This window comes from Polypterus senegalus, chromosome 13 (genome assembly GCF_016835505.1).
Source record: "Polypterus senegalus isolate Bchr_013 chromosome 13, ASM1683550v1, whole genome shotgun sequence".
NCBI classification, from domain to species: Eukaryota; Metazoa; Chordata; class Cladistia; order Polypteriformes; family Polypteridae; genus Polypterus; species Polypterus senegalus.
This window is the reverse complement of record NC_053166.1, coordinates 17,577,265-17,589,857: the sequence shown is the minus strand read 5'-3', so window position 1 is coordinate 17,589,857 and position 12,593 is coordinate 17,577,265. Positions and strand designations below refer to the sequence as shown.

The window sequence follows — 12,593 nt, the reverse complement described above, 5'->3', positions numbered from 1 at the left end:
AGTGACCACAGGTTACTAATGAAGGGTGTGGCACACACAAGGTGTTATAAAGTCAGAACAGTGCAGCAAATTAAAGACTTCTAATACAAGAACACAAAAGCAATCATAAAACTAAAGCTCTGTGTAGTGCCAGCTGTGCTTATTCAGTTATTTTTTTTAGCCAATAATTCTTAAGCGACATAAGACGCTGACAGCACACTCATCAGGTCAACTAGCGTGTGCCGTCAGCCTCATCATCTGAGAAAACAAAACGGCAAGACTGACGAGGCTCCAGTCAAGTTCAAGCAACCGGCAACATAGTAAGGAAATCGGGAAACTTCTGCTTTACAATACTGTTTATACTCAGGCTGCGGTTCAAGAAAACTCAAAGTAAAAAGCCACAGGGCACCTGGGGCAAAAAAAAAAAAAAAAAATCAGCTATTTATATCTATTTTAATAATTTCGCATAAAGAAGAGGGACTTTGAAGAAGTTGGATCAAAAATCACAGAAATATAAAGAAGAAAGGCATTATAAAATATTTAATACAAATACTGTAAGATATTTAATATTATATTGAATAATAGTGAAATGAATGCTGCTATATGAGTAACAGACACAGACACTACAGATAGATAGATAGATAGATAGATAGATAGATAGAGCAGTATATAACAGATAGATAGATAGATAGATAGATAGATAGATAGATAGATAGATAGATAGATAGATAGATGAAAGTACAGTAGATAGATAAGAAAGGCACTATATATCAGAGATAAACAGATATGAACACAACTATAACAGAAAGAAGGATATGAAAGGCGCTATATACTTGACAAATAATATGTTAGATTCTGCATAGCAAGATAAAGACACAATGTAACAAGGAGGTAAACAGATATGAACTATAATAGATAGATGATATGCAAGACACTCGATTTTAGAGTGAAAGATAAACAGATACAAAAATAGATAGATGGATATGAAAGGCACTATATATCCATCCATCCATTATCCAACCCGCTATATTCTAACCACAGGGTCACGGGGATCTGCTGGAGCCAATCCCAGCCAGCAAGGCAGGAACAAATCCCAAGCAGGGCGCCAGCCCGCAGGGCACCCCCACACCAAGTACACACTAGGGCCAATTTAGAATCGCCAATACACCTAACCTGCATGTCTTTGGACTGTGGGAGGAAGCCCACGCAGACACGGGGAGAACATGCAAACTCCACGCAGGGAGGACCCGGGAAGCAAATCCAGGTCTACTAACTGCGATGCAGCAGCGGTACCCACTGTACCACCATGCCGCCCAGGCACTATATACTTGGAAAATAATATGTTAGATTCTGTATAGCAAATAGATAAGAAAGGCACAATATAACAGGGAGGTAAACAGATATGAACTATAATAGATAGATGGGTTCACTTCCCGGATCCTCCCTGCATGGAGTTTGCATGTTCTCCCCGTGTCTGTGTGGGTTTCCTCCCACAGTCCAAAGACATGCAGGTTAGGTGTATTGATGATCCTAGTGTGTGCTTGGTGTGCGTGTGTGCCCTGCGGTGGGCTGGCACCCTGCCTGGGGTTTGTTTCCTGCCTTGCACCCTGTGCTGGCTGGGATTGGCTCCAGCAGACCCCCGTGACCCTGTAGTTAGGATATAGCGGGTTGGATAATGGATGGATGGACAGATAGATGATACGCATAACACTCGATTTTACAAAGATAAACAGATACAAAAATAGATAGAAGGATATGAAAGGCACTTTATACTTGACTGTTTGCATGAAAAATGTGGTATAGCAAATTGACAATAAAAGCACTATATAACAGACTGAGAAATGAACAGATATGAAAAGAGCAATAATAAATAGATAGATGATTGAAAAAGGTACTATAAACTTGAAAGATAAAACGTAAATTGTTGTATATCAAAGATATAACAATGGCAATTAATGACAGATACAGAGATAGATTAACCGATATGAAAGGAGCTATAATATATAAATTGATAAGACAGGTACTATATACTTGATAGACAATATGAAAGGTAAACACATAACTCAGGAATTATATATAAAAGATAAAGAGTTAGATAATACATATGGAAGGAGCTGTATATTCGACAGACGGATATGAAAGACACTACATACTTGACACATAATATGAAAGATAATGAATAGGAAATAGATAATAAAGGTACTACCTGTATATAACCGAGAGAGGGTGAAATAGATAAAAAGATATGAGAGGAACTAAATAACAGGTAGGTATGAAAGGCACGATACATTGAGTGTTAATGCTCAGGCTTGGTACATTTTTTTTTCCTTGACTCCAAAACACAGAGACTTGTAAATACCAGCTGACTAAATTAAGCTACAAATCCAAATAAGAAAATAATCCCATTTGGACGCTGACGCACGTTACTTCTGTTGTACTACTTGCTTAAGTCTTTGTGCTGTAGCACCATCTTCAATCTTTTATAATGGGACTTTCAAAGATAAAGCAAGCATGGTCTGAATGTTGGTCTTGCAATGCAGAGTTTCCTTTCAGGTGAGGAAGGTCGAGCCCCTAGTAAGCAAAAGATTTAAATAGGGACAGTGTATGCCACCACCAGATTGGTCCTAGTGTGTGTTTGATGGGTGTGTGTTTGCCCTGAAATGGACTGGCACCTTGTCCAGGGTTTGTTCCTGCTTTGCACCCTGTACTGGCTGGGATCCGCTCCAGCACCCCTAGTCTGGATTTAACAGGTTGGAAAATGAACAGACATGAGAGGGCACACCAAGTGAGAGGCACAGAAATAGAGACAGCATAGAAAGAGACAGAGGGGCTATGACAGTTTGGAAAATTCTGTTTGGTCTGGTCTTTTGCCATCCTTCTTACAGCACCTTCTGAAGGAGTAACAGTGAGCGTAGGACACAGACAATCAAATTAAGGAGGTCCTTTCCAATAAATAGCCCTGTTGAGGCCTACTAACTCACTATTTAAGCCCATGTGCCAACTCTTCTTCTTTGCACTTTGGGTCATTGCAATACTTTTCACAAGTTTACCTGCAGAACAAAGAACCTGATAACCATAATATGGAATTTGCAGTAATGGGTGGCTGTTGCCCATAAGTGGTCCTCCATATCTTTGACTTTCTTATGGCTGTTGCCCATAAATGGTCCTCCATATCTTTGACTTTCTTATTGCTGTTGGCCATAAATGGTCCTCCATATCTTTGACTTTCTTATGGCTGTTGGCCATAAGTGGTCCTCCATATCTTTGACTTTCTTATGGCTGTTGCCAATAAATGGTCCTCCATATCTTTGACTTTCTTATTGCTGTTTCCCATAAATGGTCCTCCATATCTTTGACTTTCTTATTGCTGTTGGCCATAAATGGTCCTCCATATCTTTGACTTTCTTATGGCTGTTGGCCATAAATGGTCCTCCATATCTTTGACTTTCTTATTGCTGTTGCCCATAAATGGTCCTCCATATCTTTGACTTTCTTATGGCTGTTGGCCATAATTGGTCCTCCATATCTTTGACTTTCTTATTGCTGTTGGCCATAAGTGGTCCTCCATATCTTTGACTTTCTTATGGCTGTTAGCCATAAGTGGTCCTCCATATTTTTGACTTTCTTATGGCTGTTGGCCATAAGTGGTCCTCCATATCTTTGACAAAGTAATCCTTGATCCAGAATGCTTTGAGAATCACTGGTGTACTGTCCACCTCTGTGAGGATGCTAATATGAAAACTTATGAAATAAACCCTGCCTGTATTAGCAATCAACTAAGTCCAGAATCGGCACAAGAAGCCTTAACGCTTCTGTTTGTGCCACTTATTTTAAAAATGCTCAGCCGTCTTATTTCAATATTTATGAAAGAAATTGTGTGTATTAATATTGGTGTCAAAACCTTAACATGACTACCCAAAGTAATAAAATAATGACGGACAAGATTTTATTGCTGGAAGAAACACTACGAGTAGGAAAGGTCACTCTTTTAACCCCCGGGGGAGAATTCACTCAACATTAAAATTAAAAACTCAACTCTAGTCCATGCACTCCTTGGCCATTTAAAATTTAATCATTCGGAAATATTGTACTTTTCCTGCATACGTTTCTCGTGAAGCAAAACTGTGAAGCATGAATCACACGAGGGACGTTACAGCCAAGGTGTGAACAGACTGTGGGGACCGAAAAGGCTGAATAGACGGAAATGGAAAGCTGGTGGAGCAGCTTAAAAACTGAACGGCAGAGTTTGGATTTACATTCTTTGGATGTTATTGACAGGCAGGCGCACGGGTGTAAGTTAATGCCATGAAACCACATGGCCACTTGTCTCATAATCAATCACACTTTGCATTCATTCTTATAAAGTCCACTTGTAAGTTCTCACTGACAAATAAACAGTAGTTATAATTAAGAATAAAACACATTAGGCTGCATAATACTGTACTGCATGTAGTCATCAGACATCTGTTGTGTGTCTTTCTCCCTGTTTGTCTCGACGTTCACATTTACTGTCAGCTGTGTCCCATGTAATGCCCATCTTATCTGAATGGTCTCCTCAGAATCGTGGCAGCAGGATAATAAATGGTAGCACTTTAGTTCAGGGGCTGCAAAAATGCATCTATTACTCATTGATTCTTATATAACAAGACCCTAAAAAAGGCTTCATGACGCTTAAAAAAGCATCAGTAAAATGTTTATTCATCTCTGCAATGTGACCCACTAACAAAATGTCACTTTGGAGTGGTCTGAGGGGGGCTTCACTGAGGCACACTTCTCTAGACATAACATATTTATTATAAGACCTGTGAATCCTTCACATTAACAAGTCGTTTTACCATCCCGTCAATGTGCCTCACTGCACTAAGATGAATAGCCCATCTACCAATGTTTGGAAGTGTTACGAAGACCAAACAAAGTCTTTTTATCAATGTTTTGTTACAGAAGAGTAAATGAGCAATTGATGCCTTTTTGCAGTACCTAAACTAAAGTGTTGCCCGATAAATTACCAGAACATACACAGGATGCAACATCTACAGCGCCTTCAGAAGATCTTCAAACCCCTTCACTTTTCACACATTTCTTTATATTGCAGTCTTGTGCGAAAATCATTTACATTCATTTTTTTCCCTCATCAAGCAAAACTCAGTACTCCAGAATGACAAATACAAAAACAACACATTAGAAAATTCTGCAAATAAATTTAAGAAAAAATCGGGAGTGTGCTCCCCTCGACTTTCTCGTATACGGAGATAGAGGAAAAGGTCATCATAACCACTTCCATTTCCGCAATATTTCTCAAATATCAAGTCTCTTTGTTTCTCATCACAACTAATCGATACATAATCATTTATCTCTATTTACAATCAAAATTTATATCTCTCTATTATAAAAGGAAATCCTGAGATGAGACTCTCTCGGAGATAATTTCAGGTCCAGCGAGACGAGACTTTTTGCCAAGAGATTTGGACAAGTCCCGTACTCCCCTCAAACATTTACCCCCACACCCACAGTCCACTCACTTCTCATTCGTGTGAATGCTATTGTCAGACACAGTTCCTGCGATCTCAGCTCCAAGCGGGGTCGGAAATAAAAGACAAAGAGCAGAAGACAAAGTAGAACGTCATAAAGAGGTTCAAAAACGTTGGCGCGATACACATGCAGAGGAAGTAAGAGATAATGACAGTACTAAAATTTGAAAGTCTCAAAAAACTGATAGTAAAGATTGCATTAGCGTTAACAAATGGAAATTATTACTCTGTGAGATAACGGAACAGCGAAAAGAGATTGAATATATGGACATGGGTGATATGACAGAAGTATGTACTGTAGATATTGTTTCGCTTTAAACTTTAAGTTAGAGACTTGTAGGTCGTCTAAGTTGTGTTGCCATCAGGGACAAGTAGTGTTTCTTCCCAATGTAGAGGCATATCCACGAGAACTAAAGATTTGTTGTTTGGTGAAAGTGAAATCCACATACGCGAGCGGCAGAGACGTGAAGTGGCTGGCGCGTAGTGCAGGCCGAGGCAAAGCCTCCTAGTTATAATGATATTTTTGCATTTAGGGAGGTTGAAAATGGTGGTGGAATTTGTTTCATGATTACATATGCATTTCCTAGATTACGTGCAAATTAAATAGAGTTATAGTTACCTAAAAACATAAAAAAACTGTTAGTATTATAGAATACTAGCCATGTGCGCCCAACTACGTTGCGTGTTGAAGTTGTCTGTGACGGGCTCCCTGTTTAAATGCAGCTGCCAGTCATGAACTGGGCTCTTCGTCACACAGCATTATGATTTGTTATAAGGGAAATAAAATTACAAAAGAAAACCCTTGGTTATTGATTCGATAGGAATGGCTTACTCAGAATCACTGCCCGAATAGTAATTATGTGGTGGTGTAGGAGCATTTCTGCTCCTGTCCGTTCACAGTCCGTCTCATTTTCACGATGCTGTCGTTTCCTCTCACGATCTCTTCTCAACCTTTCTCCAATCTCGCAGGTTGCTTTGTGGCAATCCAAAGAGTAAGGCAATATACACGGAGCAATGGTTATAAAAGGGGGACACATAGGTATCCAGTCTCTTTAAAGCTTAAATAGAGATCACTTCACTGACATGTGAGCAAGCCACTGTACAACTGTGAGACGCGCAGCACTCGCCGGCTACAACGTAACAATAATAATTTCCGGAACGTGCTGTTACGTTGTCATTCATTTTACCCACTGTCTTTCTTTCACTCATATGTTACGTAGGCACGTACCTTTTATCTTCGGCAATCTCATTCTCTAACCAGGCCTCCGGAGCTAACCAGCGTAACACTGTCCACCACCCCTTACGTTATTCCGGCACATTGTTGACATCCGTGAGTAACAACAATGTACTAAACTGGAAGGTGGTCTTCGCGGACAAACAAAGATCAAGATCTAAATGAAGATCTCTTTAGTTAATTTAAAGCACAAGAGTTTGTTTAGTTTGAATGTCTGTGTTTTGAGGTGTGACTGGCGTACTACAGTCTTCAGTAGTATAAGCCTGGAGGAGATTCTTAATGCAATGCCTATGTTTTAGCTGCCTCTCTACTGCCATCTAGTGCTTCTTCTTCTAATTCATTCGCGGACAAACAAAGATCAAGATCCAAATGAAGATTTTATATATACAGTATATACTAGCCATGTGCGCCCAACTACGTTGCGTGTGTTAAAGTTGTCTGTGAAGGGCTCCCTGTTTAAACGCGGCTGCCAGTCGTGAACTGGGCCCTTCGTCACACAGTATTATGATTTTTTATAAGGGAATAAAAATTAAAAAAGAAAACCCTTGGATATTGATTCGATAGGAATGGCTTACTCGGAATCACTGTCCGAATAGTAATTATGTGGTGGTGTAGGAGCATTTCTGCTCCTGTCCGTTCACAGTCCGTCTCGTTTTCACGATGCTATCGTTTCCTCTCACGATCTCTTCTCAACCTTTCTCCAATCTCGCAGGTTGCTTTGTGGCAATCCAAAGAGTAAGGCAATATACACGGAGCAATGGTTATAAAAAGGGGACACATAGGTATCCAGGCTCTTTAAAGCATAAATAGGGATCACTTCACTGACATGTGAGCAAGCCACGGTACAACTGTGAGATGCGCAGCACTCGCCGGCTACAACGTAACAATAATAATTTCCAGAACGTGCTGTTACGTTGTCATTCATTTTACCCACTGTCTTTCTTTCATTCATATGTTACGTAGGCACGTACCTTTTATCTTCGGCAATCTCATTCTCTAACCAGGCCTCAGGAGCTAATCAGCGTAACACTGTCCACCACCGCTTTTGTTATTTCGGCACATTGTTGACATCCGTGAGTAACAACAATGTACTAAACTGGAAGGTGGTCTTCGCGGACAAACAAAGATCAAGATCTAAATGAAGATCTCTTTAGTTAATTTAAAGCACAACAATTTGTTTAGTTTGAATGTCTGTGTTTTAAGGTGTGACTGGCGTACTACAGTCTTCAGTAGAATAAGCCTGGAGGAGATTCTTAATGCAATGCCTATGTTTTAGCTGTCTCTCTACTGCCATCTAGTGCTTCTTCTTCTAATTCATTCGCGGACAAACAAAGATCAAGATCCAAATGAAGTTTATATATAGAGATTTGTTGCAATAAATTGCAAAAGGGTAAAACTTAGCTACATTTACTGTAATTATGATAATGATTGCCGGAAACAAAAAAGAAATCATAAAATTAAATATATTACCAGAGACACGATTGGGATGTAGCAGCTTATGGTTCCCATTACATATTTATATTTACATGGCATGTTCAATATTTACAAGTTATTGATAAACTGATGATGTATAAATTAAAAGAAAATTAAAAATAGATTTTAAAAGAATATGCGTTATATTGAATACAGTTCTTAATATCGTATACACATTTATATTTCCATGATACAAAAAATTTGGATGGTAAATAAAATGCAATTTCCAGTTGGGTAATTTTTTCTCAAATTTCATATCCGTTTGCTTTTTATCATTTTAAATATCTATACAAAATATGAGTCATCTATCTGTAATTATAAGCATAGTTTACTTGAAAATTCACGAAAGTATTCAGTTAAAGTACCCTTTCTAGTTGCTGGAAGTAGCCCAAAAGTTGATAGGATTCCTTATTTTTGATATAAAGCAAGTGTACAAAATCTCACTGACCGAGTTCAAAGTGTTTTCGAGTTGTCGTGTTTATACAGAGACACACACACAGACATCATTTCAAAAATGGTATTTTCGAACTCAGAAAGGCATAAAGGTCAAGATTCATCAAAATCTCGAGGTAGAACTTTTTCACGATTTCTATACTATGTATACGAGAAAGTAATAAAACACTCAATACTTCAGTGAAGTTCCTTAGATGGCGATGACTGCCTGAAGTCTTCTTGGCTCTGACATGACAAGCTCCACATACACCTGGGTTTGGGGATTTCCTGCCATTCTTCTCTCTGCAGATCCTCTCAGCTCAGTCTGGTTGGATTTAGATCATCGGTGGACAGCTTCTGCATGTTCAGGTCTCTCCAGAGATATTCAATTGGGTTCAAGTTCAGAGAGTTGGCCCTAAGCCACTTCTGTGTTGTCTGTGACTTATTCTGTTGAAAGGTGAACCTTCGGCCCAGTCTGAGGGCCACAGCACTCTCAAGCAGGTTTTCATTAATCACATCTCTGCACTTTGCTCCATTCAGCTTTCCCTCAACCCTGACTAATATCCCAGCGCAGCAGAAAAACATCCCCATGGCATGATGTTGCCACCACCATGCTTTGTTGTGGGAATGGTATTGCGCAGGTGATAAGCGATTTCCTCTGGATGTGACACTTAGAGTTAAGGCCAAGCAGCTCAGTTTTGATTTAATCAGCCCTGATAAAGGAGTGCTGTCTGGCCACTCTGCCACAAAACCCACATTTGTAGAGTCTTGCAGTGGGTGTTGTCCTTCTAGAAGTTTCTCCCATCTCCATACTGGCTCTGTGCAGCTCAGCCGGAGTTACCATTGGTTTCTTCATCACCTTTCTTGCCAAGGCCCCTCTGCCCTGATTGCTAAGCTCTAGGAAATGTCGTGTTTGTTACAAACGTCTTCTGCTTAATAAATATGGAGGCCACTGAGCCCTTGAGAACCTTCAATGCTTTCAGAAATGTTTTTGTACCCGTCCCCATATCTGGACCTCAACATAATCCTGTCTCTAGGCTCAGCAGGCAATTCCTTCAACCTCATGGCTTAGTTTTTGTGAAACTGTAGGACCTCCTATAGATAAGTGTGCGTGTTTTCTAGGGGCTTCAACTGAACACAGACAGACTTCAAACAAGGAGTACAAACATCTCAAAGATTATCAGCAGAACGGGATACACCTGAGCCAAAGCAAAGGCTCTGAATACTTCTATCAATGAGATATTTCAGCATTTTATTATTAATTAATTAATTTGTAAAAATTCCTAATATTCTGTTTTTGCTTTGTCATTCTGGGGTATTGAGTGTTTTTTGAGGAAGAGAAAAAAAAATAATTGAAATGATTTCAGCACAAGACTACAACATCAAAAATGTGAAAAACTGAAAGGGTCTAAATAATATACTATATTATATAATAATATGCCAATGTCTGTGTGTGTGTGTGTGTGTCCAGTTTCTACGAGCAATCTGATTGGTCAGTTTGGCTTTGGTGATGTGATCAAAAATCGCAGGGTGATGCATGCATGAGACACACGAGGAAGAATTAAGGCTTAGGAGGCACACTGAGAGTCATCTTCAGAGACAGGATGCATAAAAGTAGACAGGAAGTGAGCAGGGAACCTCAAAATGACAAAAGTCTGAGAAGCAGGCATTGCACTCAACAGAGGAAGTGCCAGTCAAGAGATGTTCGGACATATGAGAATACTGAAGAAAGGCGCTTAACTTACATGTAGGGCAAGAGATCTATTACCTGTATGTGGGTAGCATATATATTGTGATGGACAGCCAGGTCCCATGCCTGTCCGGGACGCCCTTGCTGCATATGTTCTGGGGGAGCCACAATGGACAGCTCAATACCTCCCCCCGGGACGCTTGGTGGCAGCCTCCCTGGCTGATGTTGATTTCCCAGTCTCCCACGTGGCTCCATGGGACATGGAGTCCTCCACAGCCTGGTTGGGAGCTGACGAGGCCGCTAGGGGGTGCCGCCGAGACTCAAGAACCTGGCTGGATGAGTCATCAGCCCCACCCGGAGGTGCAATTGGGACCAGGTGGTCAAGCACCTGGAACACGTCCGGGTGGGCTATAAAACGGGCCAGCCTACACCACAAAGGGGCCAGAATCGGGAGGAAGAGGACAAGGTTGCCTGGGAGGAGTGGTGCTGCAAAGTGGAGAGTTGTTGCTATTGTGTTTAAGTGCTTTTGGGACTGTGTTGGGTCTGTGGGACATGGGGAAGACGTGTCCCATGGCTGAAGAGAAAATAAAAAGACTGTGTGATTTTTACACGTGCCTCTGCGTCAGTCTGTGCCAGGTCGGGCGCTATATAGCACCTTTATCACTATATATATATATATAAATATATATTGTGAACTCGGACCCGGACACACACAGACGGACATCCTAAGATCCACCACACACCCTTTGTTTACAATATTTACAAGTCAATATACGTGCACACAAACCCCAGTGCCTCTTGCACCGTTCCCCCAATGTCCAGGCCTCACAGTCTTTGTGCCTTCCTGGCCGCCTCCAGTCCTCTCTCCAGCTCCGTCTCTCTTCCACCCGACTTTCGCCGACTGAAGGGAGGCGGCCCCTTAAATAGGAACCCGGATGGGCTCCAGCTGCTTCCCGCACTCCTTCGAGACACCCCAGTGTGGCGGAAGTGCCGGCTGCGCACCGAAGCCGTCCGGGTGTCCCCTGTCGTCTTCCCCAGCACTTCCTGGTGTGGCGGAAGTGCTGGGCTCCAGGGATATTCAGGCACCGGGGCGCCACCTGGCGGTGGCCACGGGTCCCTACAGAGCTGGGCTTCCAAGCCCTTTACCCGAGGCCCCCAACACAACCAGGGCAGACGCCCCCTCGCGGTCTGGAGGAGGCACAAGCCCTCCTCCGGTCCTCCTGGGCGTCCCGGCCGGATGCCACAATATATATATATATATAATGGCGAGAAGCTGGGGGCGGCACCCAGCCGGGAAGAAGGACTAAAGGAGGGATTACGCTATGGGGACCATGGAAAAGGAGCATGGAAGCTCAACCCTATAGGAGCCCGTGCTCAGATGCCAAACCCGGAAGTGCTGGGGGATGAACACCAGGGAGTGCCGGCAGGAGTTCATTGGGAGGCACCTGGAGCACGTCTGGGTGAGTATAAAATGGGCTGGAGTCGGGTGGAAGAGGACAGAGATCGGAGGAAAGGAGTGGAGGCGGTCAGAAGAGTAAAGGTATTGACAGGCCAGGACTTAAAGGGTGATTGGTGCAGGGGTACCAGGTTGTGTATGTGTGGTGTTGTAAATAGTTACAAATGTATAATAAATTTGTGTTGGTGCTTGAACCATCGTTGTCTGCCTGTCTGTGTCCGGGCCAGCCTCCTTTTATATATATATTGTGAACGCTGGCCCCGGCACAGACAGACGGACATCATTTTTGCAGCCACACACCGTTTATTTACACTATTTACAATCATATAAATCACGTGCACTCACGAACCCCAGTGCCTCTTGCACCGAATCCCCAAAGTCCAGGCCCACAGTCTCTGTGCCTTTGTCCTGGCCGCCTCCTGTCCTCTCTCCAGCTCTGTCCACTTCCACCCGACATCCACCAATGACTGGAGGGAGGCGGCCCCTTAAATAATGCCCCGGATGAGCCCCAGGTGCTTCCTCCATCCTTGGCCACGCCCCAGCGTGGCGGAAGTGTCGGCTGCCTTCCTGGCCGCTCTCCGGGCGCCACACAATGTCTTCCCCCCGGCACTTCCTGGTGTGGCGGAAGTGTCGGGTTCCCGGGATAATCAGGCACCGGGGCGCCGCCTGGCGGTGGCCACGGGTCCCTACAGGGCTGGGCTTCAAAGCCCTGTACCTGAGGCCCGTGCCTAACCAGGACGGACGCCCCACTCTGTCTGGAGGAGGCACTCGCCTCCTCCGGTCCTCCAAGCGCCCCGCCGG

At 42.7% G+C, this 12,593-nt stretch overlaps 1 protein-coding gene across 3 annotated transcripts in view; it reads right to left on the bottom strand.

Annotated features, from left to right (window-relative positions):
• LOC120542238 (teneurin-2-like) overlaps window positions 1-12,593 on the bottom strand; it is a 1,685,504-nt gene that overhangs the window by 578,546 nt on the left and 1,094,365 nt on the right. The gene's annotated exons all lie outside the window — the stretch shown is intronic.